Here is a 13,350-nt window from a genome sequence, read left to right as displayed (position 1 = left end):
GCGTGTGCATGCATATGTCATAGTGTCGGAGTAGCAGAGATCCTTTCATCACGTGGGCCACCAATGATTGAACTCAATGCATCAGGCTTGGCTGCAAGAACGTTTGTTCCCTGAACCATCTCAACAACCCTTATCCATTAATTCATCTATGAACGCAATTTTTCATTTTTGTGGTAATTGCTTAAAAGTAGAATTCCTGGGTAACATGGTAGTTACTGGTCTGGTCATTGCAGAGACCATAGTGACCTTGAATTCTCAGTCTTCCTCCAGGTACTTGGACACCTGACTGACTTAGATATGTTAGATGTTAGTACTTTGTCATAGATCACTTCTAACCCTTCTTCCTATTCTGTAGCACAGAAAACATCTCAGTTCTCATCAAGTCCAATTCTTTAGATCTTCCTCTCAGTCATGCTAAAAATCTAAGACATCTTTCCTTAGCTATGATTCCCTGAAACGTTCTACGGAGATTATTCTGCCAGTTTGAATAAAGTACTCTCTATTATATCCCTTTCCTGCTCTCTATATTGTAATTGTCTTAAACATCTCCTCTGAACATGCTTACAGCCATATTTCAGGCATTAGTATGCTTTTTGCTTCAACTGTCAAACATATGCAGAAGATGTGTGAAGGGAAAGAAAACCTGGTGACTGATACTTTTGCTTACCTGGCTTCATCCTTATCACTCAAGATTCTTTGGTATCATTTTATTTTTGTCTACAGAACTTTTAGCTTTAGTTTTAGGTAAGTCTGTAGGCAACATTGTCTGTTATTCTGTATCTGGGAATGTCCATTTTTCCTGCCTCCCATAAAGAACCTTGACAGGGAACAGAACTCTGGGCTGAACTTTTGGGTACTTGGAAAGTATTTAGCAAACTATTTTGACCTTGTGATCTCTAAGTGAAAAGCTACTTGAATTAGTTCTGCCTACAGTAAAGCATTATTTCCCTCTGGCTGGTTCCAGTATCTTCATTATTCCAAAGTTTAAGTTGGGGTAGATTTCTTTGAACTTATCATTTTTTTTTAATTTATTTATTTATTAAGGATTTCTGCCTCGTCCCCGCAACCGCTTCCCATTTCCCTCCCCCTCCCCCGATCAAGTCCCCCTGCCTCATCTGCTCGAAGAGCAATCAGGGTTCCCTGACCTGTGGAAGCCCAAGGACTGCCCACCTCTATCCAGGTCTCGTAAGGTGAGCATCCAAACTGCCTAGGCTCCCACAAAGCCAGTACGTGCAGTAGGATCAAAAACCCACTGCGATTGTTCTTGAATTCTCAGTATTTCTCATTGTCCGCTATGTTCAGCTAGTCCGGATTTATCCCATGCTTTTTCAGACCTAGGCCAGCTGGCCTTGTTGAGTTCCCAATAGAACATCCCCATTGTCTTAGTGTGTGGGTGCACCCCTCGTGGTCCTGAGTTCCTTGCTCGTGCTCCGTCTCCTTCTGCTCCTGATTTGGACCTTTAGATTTCTGTCCGGTGCTCCCATGTGGGTCTCTGTCTCTGTCTCCTTTCATCGCCTGATGAAGGTTAATATTCATGAGGATGCCTATGTGTTTGTCTTTGGATTCACCTTCTTATTTAGCGTCTCTAGGAACATGAATTATAAGCTCAATGTCCTTTATTTATGGCTAGAAACCAAATATGAGTGAGTACATCCCATGTTCCTCTTTTTGGGTCTGGCTTACCTCACTCAGGATAGTGTTTTCTATTTCCATCCATTTGTATGCAAAATTCAAGAAGTTCTTGTTTTTTACTGCTGAGTAATACTCTAATATGTATATATTCCATACTTTCTTCATCCATTCTTCCGTTGAAGGGCATCTAGGTTGTTTCCAGGTTCTGGCTATTACAAACAATGCTGCCATGAACAAGGTTGAGCATATACTTTTGTTGTATGATAGGGCCTCTCTTGGGTATATTCCCAAGAGTGGTATTGCTGGGTCCAGGGGTAGGTTGATCCCGAATTTCTTGAGAAACCGAAACACTGCTTTCCAGAGAGGTTGCACAAGTTTGCATTCCCACCAGCAATGGGTGAGTGTACCCCTTTCTCCACAACCTCTCCAGCAAAGGCTATCATTGGTGTTTTTGATTTTAGCCATTCTGACAGGTGTAAGGTGGTATCTTAAAGTTGTCTTGATTTGCATTTCCCTGATTGCTAAGGAAGTTGAGCATGACCTTAAGTGTCTTTTGGCCATTTGAACTTCTTCTGTTGAGAATTTTCTGTTCAGCTCAGTGCCCCATTTTATAATTGGGTTGATTAGCCTTTTGCGGTCTAGTTTCTTGAGTTCTTTATATATTTTGGAGATCAGACCTTTGTCAGTTGCGGGGTTGGTGAAGATCTTCTCCCAGTCAGTGGGTTGCCTTTCAATCCCCATCAAAATCCCATCAAAATTCTTCACAGATCTGGAGAAGACAATAATCAACTTTATATGGAAAAACAAAAAACCCAGGATAGCCAAAACAATCTTATACAATAAAGGATTGTCTGGAGGCATTACCATCCCTGACTTCAAACTCTATTACAGAGCTACAGTATTGAAAACAGCTTGGTACTGGCATAAAAACAGAGAAGTCAACCAATGGAATCGAATAGAAGACCCTGACTTTAACCCACAAACCTATGAACACCTGATTTTCGATAAAGGAGCTAAAAGTATACAATGGAAAAAAGAGAGCATCTTCAACAAATTGTGCTGGCAAAACTGGATGTCAATCTGTAGAAGAATGAAAATAGATCCATATCTATCACCATGCACAAAACTCAAGTCCAAATGGATTAAAGACCTCAATATCAGTCCGAACACACTGAACCTGATAGAAGAGAAAGTGGGAAGTACTCTACAGCACATAGGCACAGGAGACCACTTCCTACGTATAACCCCAGCAGCACAGACACTAAGGGCATCATTGAATAAATGGGACCTCCTGAGGCTGAGAAGCTTCTGTAAAGCAATGAACTTATCATTTTGAATACTTAACTTTCTAATTCTGATGGCTAATTTCTCTTTCCCAGTTTGAGAAGATGTCACCCATTGCTCTTGATTGCTTTTACAGATCCTCCCTGTTTCTCCTCTCTCTCTCTGCAACCACAGTGACACAAATGTTCTTTAGTTAAGGTCACATAGGTCTGTGAGATGCTATTTGTTGGTTGATTTGGTTAACTTCCCCCCATTGTCCAATTAAGTGAATCTATTTTTCTTTGAGTCCTTGCTTTCTTCCTCTGTCCTCTGAAAGAGGTAAGTATCTGGTGGGAGAAGAAGTCCAGGCTCCCCACATATGTGTCGCCATTTTAATGCAATATATACTTAAAAAAAACATTCTGGCACCTCCCTTTGGGAAGCTGGTTGACATCTAGAATGATTCTTGAGGTAGCTCTCCCTTGTCAAATTATGATGGGCCTGACTATCGGCATGATTATAGCTAAACATGCTTCTCATGATGAACTCACATCCAGTAAGCTCATGGGAGGCCAGTGACCAACCTGAAAATGCCAATTTGCTTAAATAATTTCATAAAAAAGCTAACCATTAGGTTGACTTAATTGATTTTTTTTTTGTTAGCAAATGGAAATGGAACACCTTACAAAAAATGAAGGCACTTAGTGAGCCTAATTAGGAAAAGAAGTTAATTGGAGATTTGAATGCCTGGTGTCACAGAGCCCTGGAAACTGCTAAGTGCATATCTACTATAAGCTACAGTTCTGGCTTGCTGGTCATTACCCTGAGACTAGACATCCTTTATTGTAACTTTGGAAATACGTTATTCTTAAAAACTGGAAGTATGTGCCTTTCTCTTTTTTAGATCACTTTTACTAACAATGTTTTAAAAGTTGGTTATGTTTTGACCTGAGATAACACCTAATATCTGCTGTAGTTTGGTTCAGTCTTGGTCAGGACTTATTCTTTCTCTATAGAAACCATTAAAAATAGCTTAAAATTCAGTGTATAACTCGCCCATATTCAAGAAGAGAATCTTGTTATTCTCCCTGTGAACCACCCGCTAAAATTAGAAACATTACTTAACATCACAGGTCAGGCGAGAGTTGGTCCTTTCCCCAGGAGAGCTTCTTTGTGCTGGGAGAGTCAGAGCTGACAAGAGTACAGCTTTTCTACTGCATCAGGGTTAAAAAATTAAAAAAAAAAAGAAAAGAGGTATTAGATGGTGGGAGAAATGAAGTTCATTGGGCTGGAGAGATGGCTCAGTGGTTAAGAGCATTGCCTGCTCTTCCAAAGGTCCTGAGTTCAATTCCCAGCAACCACATGGTGGCTCATAACCATCTGTAAAGAGATCTGGCGCCCTCTTCTGGCCTTCAGGCATACAGACAGAATATTGTATACATAATAAATAAATAAATATAAAAAAAAGAAATGAAGTTCATTGACATTCTAGATATGGGCACTCCCCTCTATTATAAATTTCTCTTATAATAGAACCCACTGAAATATTTTTAAATGACATGTGTTTGCTGTTGCCTTGGCAGAATACCTGATAGTATGTATTTTATAAATAAAAGGCTACTTAGTTCACAGTTTCAGGGACTGAAGAATCCCAAGATCAGGCCCCATCTGATTGGTTTCCCACTGGTGTGCCCCTTGCTGCATCAAACATGACAGAGAAACAGGGAGAATCAACCACATTCAGAGTGGGCAAGTATTGGATGGCCTCTTTCAAGTAATCTATCAGAGAGATCAGCATTAGTCCCTTGCACTGGTCCCATCTCTTAAGAGCCCTCCTCCTCAGCCTATCACACTGAAACCAAGTTTCTAGCCTCGGCACTATCATAACTCTTACACAGGCAAAGGAGGGCTTGGTAAAGTAAGAATGTGATTGCATACAACCACACATATAACCTGTCATTACACATTTATACCCCATCCAAACCATAGCAAATGACTAAAATGTGTCTTTTCAAAACAGCTTGCTGGAAATTACAGAAGATATTACAAATGGGGCACATGTGGAGTCTATAAAAACATCTGTTTATGAGGCTCTGGGAATAACCTCACTGGCACGACCTAGGCCATCAGGCATGGCTTAGCCAAATAATGCACTAAACATAATGTAGTTACTCTGATGGATCAGACAAGGACACATGGGAGGAACTTCTGAATGGAGCACAGCATCTTCCTCCCAGGGCGTCATAGCTTCAAGAGCTTGTCTTTTCTACATCAGTTTTAAGAGATAACTGCACACATCCTAGAATTAGTTTAGAAGCTCCTCTTGTGTATTTCTGTAATTTCGTGTAAGTTTGGGGACAGCTGTTATATAGCAGCAGACAACTGCAGTACCTGCTCTTAGCTAAGAACAGGGATGGATTGGGAAGAGGTTGGCGAAACCAGGTAGGCACTCTGATTGCTGATGGGAAGCTGTTTTTTTAAAAAAGAATTTTTAGAAAGTACAAATTTTAGACCAATTGGGCTAACGTTGTCATTAGAGTAGTTTTATTAATCATTCTTTCTCCCTTACTAGTTCACTTAATTTCTTTAGATACATCTTTTCCTGGTGGTAAGTGCTGGGCGATCAGACCCCATTCCTATGATTAGGAAAGCTGAGAGACAATCCTCAATTGTTTTTAAAACTGTTACTTCCCTTACCTTTTGGGTGTGAGCTTTTGTCAAGTCTGGTTTTATTAGTCTAGTATTTCCTTAAAACTGTCTGCAGTTCAGTGTGTGAGCACACGTCTACCTGTCTTTAGATAAGCATATTCAAGTACTTTTTTTTGTTGGGCTGCCGTCCTCACACTTTCCCTCTGCCTTGGTTCTCATTTTCATTTTAATCCTCTCTCTCTCTCTCTCTCTCTCTCTCTCTCTCTCTCTCTCTATATATATATATATATATATATATATATATATATACACACACACACACACACACACACACACAGATTTTTATGTACTTTACAGATTAAAGAAGGCAAAATGTGTTCAATCTGTCATCTTGATCCTTATGTCTTTAGTATAACATCTTTTTTTGTATTTCCTAACATATAACACTTAGAAAGTTAATATAGGCTATAGCCATTGTCTGATCTTTCTCAGGAGATCTCTTGGGCTACTGGCTTTCATTCACTCTAGCCTTACCAATGGGCTCACCATCCTTCTCGTGTTGTCATTCCACTCTCCACGTTTTCTTCATCCTCTAAGCAATCAGATATCTTATGGAATTCCAGTTCCCAGGAGGACTGATCCCTTCCTCTGCAGTTCACATAGTGGAACTCAACTAGGAATGATCTGGTGGCGCTGACTAATCTAGCCCTAGTCTTCCTTGTGTTCAAGTGCCCTGGAGGGAATCATCACTGTTAGCAGGGATAGGAAGAGGAAGCATGATGAAATGGTGAAATCTCTCCTGTCCCTGCCCAAAGTCTCCTTCTAGGATCACTATATCATAATAAATCTTTGACCTCAGGGAAGGAGAGCACTTGTTGCTCTTGCAGAGGACCCAGGTTTGATTCCTAGCCTCTATATGACAGCTCCCAGTCATCTAGAACTTGAATGTCAGGAGACCCGGCACCCTTTTCTACCCTCCCTGGGGTCACTAAGCCATCTCCTCAACTCTAGGAAGAGAGCTCTTTTATTCTAAAATTCAGATTTTTTTTCTGAAGTCAAAGATTTGTTATGATATTGTGATCTTGGGAGGAAAGTCAAAGGCTTTTTGTGACATATTTGTTGTAAAATGGCATGAGAGAGACCTTGGTGTGCTGGAGACAAGGTGACCCAAGGTAAGTGAGAGACAGACATGCCACAAAGAAAGCGCTCACATGGAGGGTTTCTTTATTGCAGGGAAGGGAGAGAGGGGAGAAAGAAAGGGAGTGTGAGAGAGAGAGAGAGAGAGAGAGAGAGAGAGAGAGAGAGAGAGAGAGAGAGGGAGAGAGAGAGAGAGAGAGAGAGAGAGAGAGAGAGAAGGGAGGGGGACTGGTGGGGGCTGTGGAGAGGAGGAAAAAGAGAAGACAAAGAGGAAGGAAAGAAAGCAGATAGGGTTCTGCCTTTTAAAGGGATGGAGCAGTGCATATGCAAAGACCACACAGCAGGCCAGAGTACTGCTTGCATACTGGGAATACCTGCAGGTGTGCTGCACTCTGCCACATCTCCCAGAGGCTGGGCAGGTGTATCTGAATGCTAAAAATAGTGACCTTGGAAGGAATTATTCCTGTAATTAGTCTTCTGCATTGTTTTCTATTCAGATAATTTGGAAAATGGCAATGATATTGGAAATTAATTAGCATATGTAGTATAACTTATGTATATTAACTTGAGCTTCGCAACAATCCTGTGAAATAAATAGTATTGCCCTGTCCATTTTATACTCAAACCAGAGTGAAGAGAAAATCAATTATATAAGATGTTTTACTTCTAGAGTGGTTCCCACACCAGACTCTGGCTTCAAAATCAACACTCTTAACCTGCAACGTCAGGCCTTGTTATTGACGATTCTTTTTTCAGAACCCATGGCCTTGTCCTTGAACTTAAATGTAGCTACCAATAACCTTAAAAATTCTGTCCACTGTAGACTCTCTAACACTGCACTCAGCTCAGCAGCTGCTTCCACGCTGCTTTTCTGGTGTGCAGATAACTGGTCAGATGTTTTTCTGGGTTTGTAAGTAAGGGTGTTTGTGGGTGAAATTAACATTTGAATTTGTAGGCAGAGTAAAATAAGTTCTCCTTTTGTGGATGGGTCTCTGCCCCTTGATTTGAATACCTGAATAGAACAAAATAGCTGAGGTCAAGCAGGAACTTCTGCTTCTAGACTTGAGCTAGGATACCAGCTTTTCCTGCCTTCTGATTCCAGATAGAGCATAGTTTTTGGATCTCACCAACTGCTGGCTTTCAAGATCAAGTGTATACCATTGACTCTCCTGGGTCTCCAACTTCTACTGCAGACATACTGGCTAGCCTTATAATGAGGTGAGCTAATAAGTCTCTCTCCTTGTTCCCATTTGTGTTTTACTGTGCCTTAACGTTTGTGTAGGAATCTGTTCATAAATGAACATATACTTCCATATCTTATATATGTATATACAAATATATGTACATATGTTCTAGTAGTTATTTCTCTCCAGAAATCTGACTAATACAGAACTTGTTTTTTTCCAATAAGAGACATTTGTTATAATATGAAATGTATATAATATATAAATTAGTATAAAATAAAAATTTATAAAATGTTAAAAAGGCTGTATTAAGTTTGAAAATAGCAAGAGATAAGAAATTCTTATAATAAAATGAGTAATGGAAAGATAAGAAAGTAGCATGATGATAGTTCTGCCACATGAGATTTTTAAACAGAAAGCTGACCTTAAAAGTATTGGAAAGTTGTTGTTCAAAAGATATTTATACTACTACAGGGAAAAAAGAAGGAAAAAGAAAGAAGATATGATGATGCCAGGGAGACTGAAGAGGGAGCTGTCTGATCATCTCAGATTTTAAAGACAAATTTAAAGATGAAAGAACATGAAACTAGACTGTCCTTGAAGAGGGATTTATGTGACTGAAATAGAAATAAAAAACAAACGTGTAAGAATTTTGTCCATAAACATTGCATCCAAGTATTTGCTAAAATTGCAACAGCAAAATAATTTGTACAGAAAAGGAGTGGGATACTTTCTTTTTAACGATAGGCCTAATAGGGCCAGAGCAAAGCCTGCTTGAGCCCCAAGCTCTAGTGTTTTCTAAATACAGGGTAGACCTCTGTCTCCTGATCCCTGATAATGAAGTGTGCCATGTTACAAAGACCCTTGGAAGAGAACAAAAGTATAATGTGGGGGTGGCCTTCATAGTGTCACATCCCACCATTTTTAGAGCTTGCAACTCCTACAAGTTACAAACACGCTCATATTTAAAGTTCAGTCACTCAGCACTTGTTTAACTCCGTGGCCTGTTTTTAATAGCATTTAGACAGAGAGAGTGCATAGATGACAGATACAAGATAATCTCTTTGGAAACTTGAAGAATCCCAGTGACTGGGCTAGGAATTGAGGATAGGTTCAGATTTAGACAAGAAGTTTCCAAATTGGGAGTCACAGCCCATATCAACTATATGGGCAGTAAACATGAGATTCAGACTTTGGGATCATGGATTCTTCTATTTATTTATTCTGCTTTTATAGGCCAGTTTGTACTGTCAACTTTATTGACATGAACTATAGAGATTTTTGGGAAGAGGGAACTTCAATTAAGGAATTAGCACAATCATATTAGCCTATGCTCATGTCTATGAGCAATTATCATGATTGATGATTGCTATGGGAGGACCCATCCTATTGTGGGTGGCACCACTCCTAGGCAGATGGGCCTAGGCTGTAAAGCTAGCGGAGACTGAGCCACAGAGAGCAAGTCAGTAAGTGTCCTACCTCTGCGAGACCTACTTCAGTCCTGCTAGAGTTCCTGCTTTGACTTTCCTTGTGATAGACAGTTGCCTGGGGTGTTGGCTAAAATAAAGCCTTTCCTCTCCAAGTTGCTTTTGCTCAGGATTCCCCCCCCCCACCCCAGGATGTTTTATCACAGCAACAGAAAGGAAACTAGAACATTGTTCTAGAGCAGTGGTTCTCAAACTTCCTAACGCTGTGACAATTTAATACAAGAGGGCCGAGAGGCTACCCAAAGGTAAGGAGGGAATCCAGGCAATGGGGCACTGTTCAGAAGCATCTGGTTCTCAGACTCTGTTGAAGAGACAGGGAGCATTCACATCAGCTGGACTGGTCCAAATCAGCTTTCAGCAAGTCCAGGGCTCATAGTCATTTTAGCATGTTGTAGTCAGCAACTGATGCTTAGATGTATGTATCTTCCAGTCAAGTGGAAGCCTATTGAGATGAATTTAAACTAGGAACAGAAGTTAAAATTTATATACTTAAAGAAAAACAATACATTTGAAACTTTCAGGCCCATATTAAAACCCATATCACAGAAAAAAAAAGCAGATTAATGGGAATCTGTAAACAGTAGGAATAGACTAATAACTTTGAGTCCTAGCTAAAATTGCAGATTTTGGTTAGAAGCATGTATATTTTTCTGCTGTCTAGAGAGCTAGGTATGGATTGGACAGAAACAGCTTTGGCCTGATGAGAAACCCTTTTAAGTTCATATTTAGATGGCAACCAGAATAAATCTAAAATCTCAAGCTTGTGACCCAAACAGTAAGTAGTGACTGCTCTATCAGCTTGTCAGAACTATACCATAAAAGGGGAAAGAAATCAGAAACATTTTCCATGTCTTAACCTGTATTTATAGATTAAATCATTTTTAGACCCTCAAAGCTTATGAGCTTTTATATCTTAACACATTTTTAAAATTATGGGACCTAATAGCTTTTCAAAAAAACAAGGCTTGATTTCTATATATATAAAATGAGGCAACAAGCTGGTTAGAGCTTTGTGGAAGGCTCTAGATACCTGCTGCTGCTAAGATGACAAAGTTATAGCTAACTTTGCCATCAATACCATCAGAGATCCCAGAATGACAAATAAATTATACCTGAGTACAGACCAAGCTGCTTCCAGATCTATTAAAAATGACGGGGATTAGAGTACATATACAGTTAGTCATACTCAGGTCTCCAAACATTGGAGGCAGAAGGATCTTAGCCAGGCCCATAAGGAGAAGGTTTTTCCCTGTGGAAGAGAGACATGTAAAACTCTGACCTTATTTTGTCTAGGCAAAAGTGGTGTAATCAATTGTCCAATGTACTGCTGTTTGTTGAGAGTCTGTGCCAGGTCCTGTCAGCATCTTGCCCAGTGGTCAGTGTCATTATAATCCAGGTGGAGACATCATGGTGTCTCATAATCTTCTTTGGAAACCATGGGTCACTGCTAGGATGTCCGAGTCTCTGTCTAATATAATAAGCTTTTAGAATCATTATTTTAAATGCCATATTCAGATCTCTGGAGTATGAGGGCTGCCTACATATATCTGATTAGACAAACTTTGTTTCTAGTTACTTGTTTTAAGTTTGATTTTGAAAACATATACAGGGAACTAAATAAGGTTTATCTCTGTAATTAATTATATCAGAACTTTAAGGATAACTGACAAACTTTTATTTCCTAACAGTCTATAATAAGTTAGCAGCTTTTGTAAGACCAGAACTTTATATTCTGTGATGATTTTGAATTGAAGCTAATAAAGAAACTAAATTAGTCATTCCAAGGGTAAAACCAGAACAAGTTTGTATCCAACTGTTAATGCCATCTCCTGGGAAGGAAAAGGTTCCAGGGTGAAATGGGACAGGAGGGAGCCTAGGGGCTAGCATTGCCCTTAACAAGTTCTAAGGCACTACAACCACTCCTTAGGGAAGGGCCATGAGTTCCTTTTGCCAGAAATAAGGAAGGTGACACCATTTTTAGAGATTAAGAACTTTCTCCTGGCTCCCAGAGGAAATGGGAGCTTTATCCAATGCCTGACCTTGGGAAAAAGGATTTATAGTTTTATCTCTGTTAAGTATGAGCCTTAGAAAACAAAAAATTTTCAACTGAAGTTCCTCTTAGTATTAATAAAAAAATTATATGACTCAGTTTATCCAAATAGCTTAAGACCAACAAAGTGAGCAAAGACAAGGAGACTAACCATACATTTTTAAGCCTGAATAGACCTCGAGAAAGGAGATACAATTTTTAAACCATTAGTTAATATTTTTAATGCCTTGACCTTTGAATATACTATCCCATATTGTAGTGATCCTCCCATTAAATTTTTTTTTCTGTTATTACTCTCCAACAGTTTTCCCTCTACAACAGCTGCTTTCCAGTGTTATAAATTTCAATTTAAACATCTGACATGCAGGTGGTTTTAGGCTACCCCTGTACAACCTCCCAAAGATTGACACCCATAGGCTTGAATGCTGTTCCAAGCCCTCTAATGCTGTTCCAAGCCCTCTAACGCTGTTCCAAGCCCTCTAATGCTGTTCCAAGCCCTCTAACGCTGTTCCAAGCCCTCTAACACTGTTCCAAGCCCTCTAATGCTGTTCCAAGCCCTCTAACGCTGTTCCAAGCTTAGGTCATTGTCTTGCTGCATCAGAAGAAATGAGCATTTCTGTTTCTGGTTAGCTTTTGGTGCTTATGGCTGTGACCCTAACTTTTAGTTTTTTCCTTTAAGTCCAAACACTAACAATATAAACATTTTACAAGCACAAATGTCCCATAGTCTTAACTGTTCTTTAAAAAATATTAAAATCTCTTAAATGCCTTCCTACATTATCAAAAATAAAGAACCTCTTTGGCTTCATCTTTGACAGCATATACACAGTTTGTCTTTTAGATCTCAGCTTACTCTATTTCACTGTACCTGGTGCTTTTGGTGACTATCACCTGGCCCTGGCATTTCTAAAACTGTTAAGCTCCATTCCTGAAACTGCACATTCTTTGGGACTCTAGTCCTGCCATACATTTGTAAACCTCAGCTGTTTCCTAGGATCCCTTTATGTCTTTATAACCATTATCACCTGGGTGACTCTTAATAAAGTCTAGCTGGCAGAGCAAGGTGCATTTTCGAGTATAAAAACAATGAGGTGCAGCTTTAATATTTTAAATCTGATATATATTTTCTAAACCTTGTTTTTAGAATGGGACATGAGCCATCATACAAAAATCTATCCCAATCCAAACTGTCTTGGAGATCTATTGTTGCCTCCTACCTAGGCCCACTCCACATGGTCACCTTTAGTCGAGACGGTGATGGAATCATGTGGCATCCATTTTTTTTAACACTTGCAAAATGGCACTCCAAAATGTATAATGGAATTATGCCTTACAGTCCCTTTAAAATTACCCATGCATCAATTTAAAACCATTTCCAGTGTTACTAATCAACTTTTAACTAGTTTTATTTTAATTTTTAACAGATTTTGACCATATCTAACAAGATAAACTTATAAATATGAAGTTACAGAATCTTCACATAAACCAAGTCTTCTCCTCGTCTTTGTATCTGGGGCTCAGGCTGACAGAGTGACAGAGGAAACTTTTAAATAAGCATAGGTCTATTGTAGGAAGAGCCACAATCCAATTCTAGAGCCAGCTTTTCAATAAAGAACAGCATAAAACAGTTTTAACATTATCTCCATCGAAAAGTCATCTGAATTTCTGCTAACCAAATCCAGTAACCTGAGCTCAGAGATAAATTCTGAAGTCAGGCCCATAAATGTGGCCACAGCAGTGATGAGTGGCAGAGAAAGCAAAAATATCCAAATCATTTCTGACTCAGCTCCATGCTTGCAAGAAAACTTATATAGACACATATTTTTTAATAAACCAAACATATTCAGTATTTGCAGGCATAGTTCACACCCCCTTCTGACCATCTATAACTTTCTATATACCTTTAGTCCATTTTTCCTCTCTTCATTCTTCCAGTCTCCTGCTTTCT

This window comes from Microtus oregoni, unplaced genomic scaffold (genome assembly GCF_018167655.1).
Source record: "Microtus oregoni isolate MIOR12 unplaced genomic scaffold, Mior012 000016F_ref0000370, whole genome shotgun sequence".
NCBI lineage: Eukaryota > Metazoa > Chordata > Mammalia > Rodentia > Cricetidae > Microtus > Microtus oregoni.
This window is presented reverse-complemented; position numbering follows the sequence as displayed.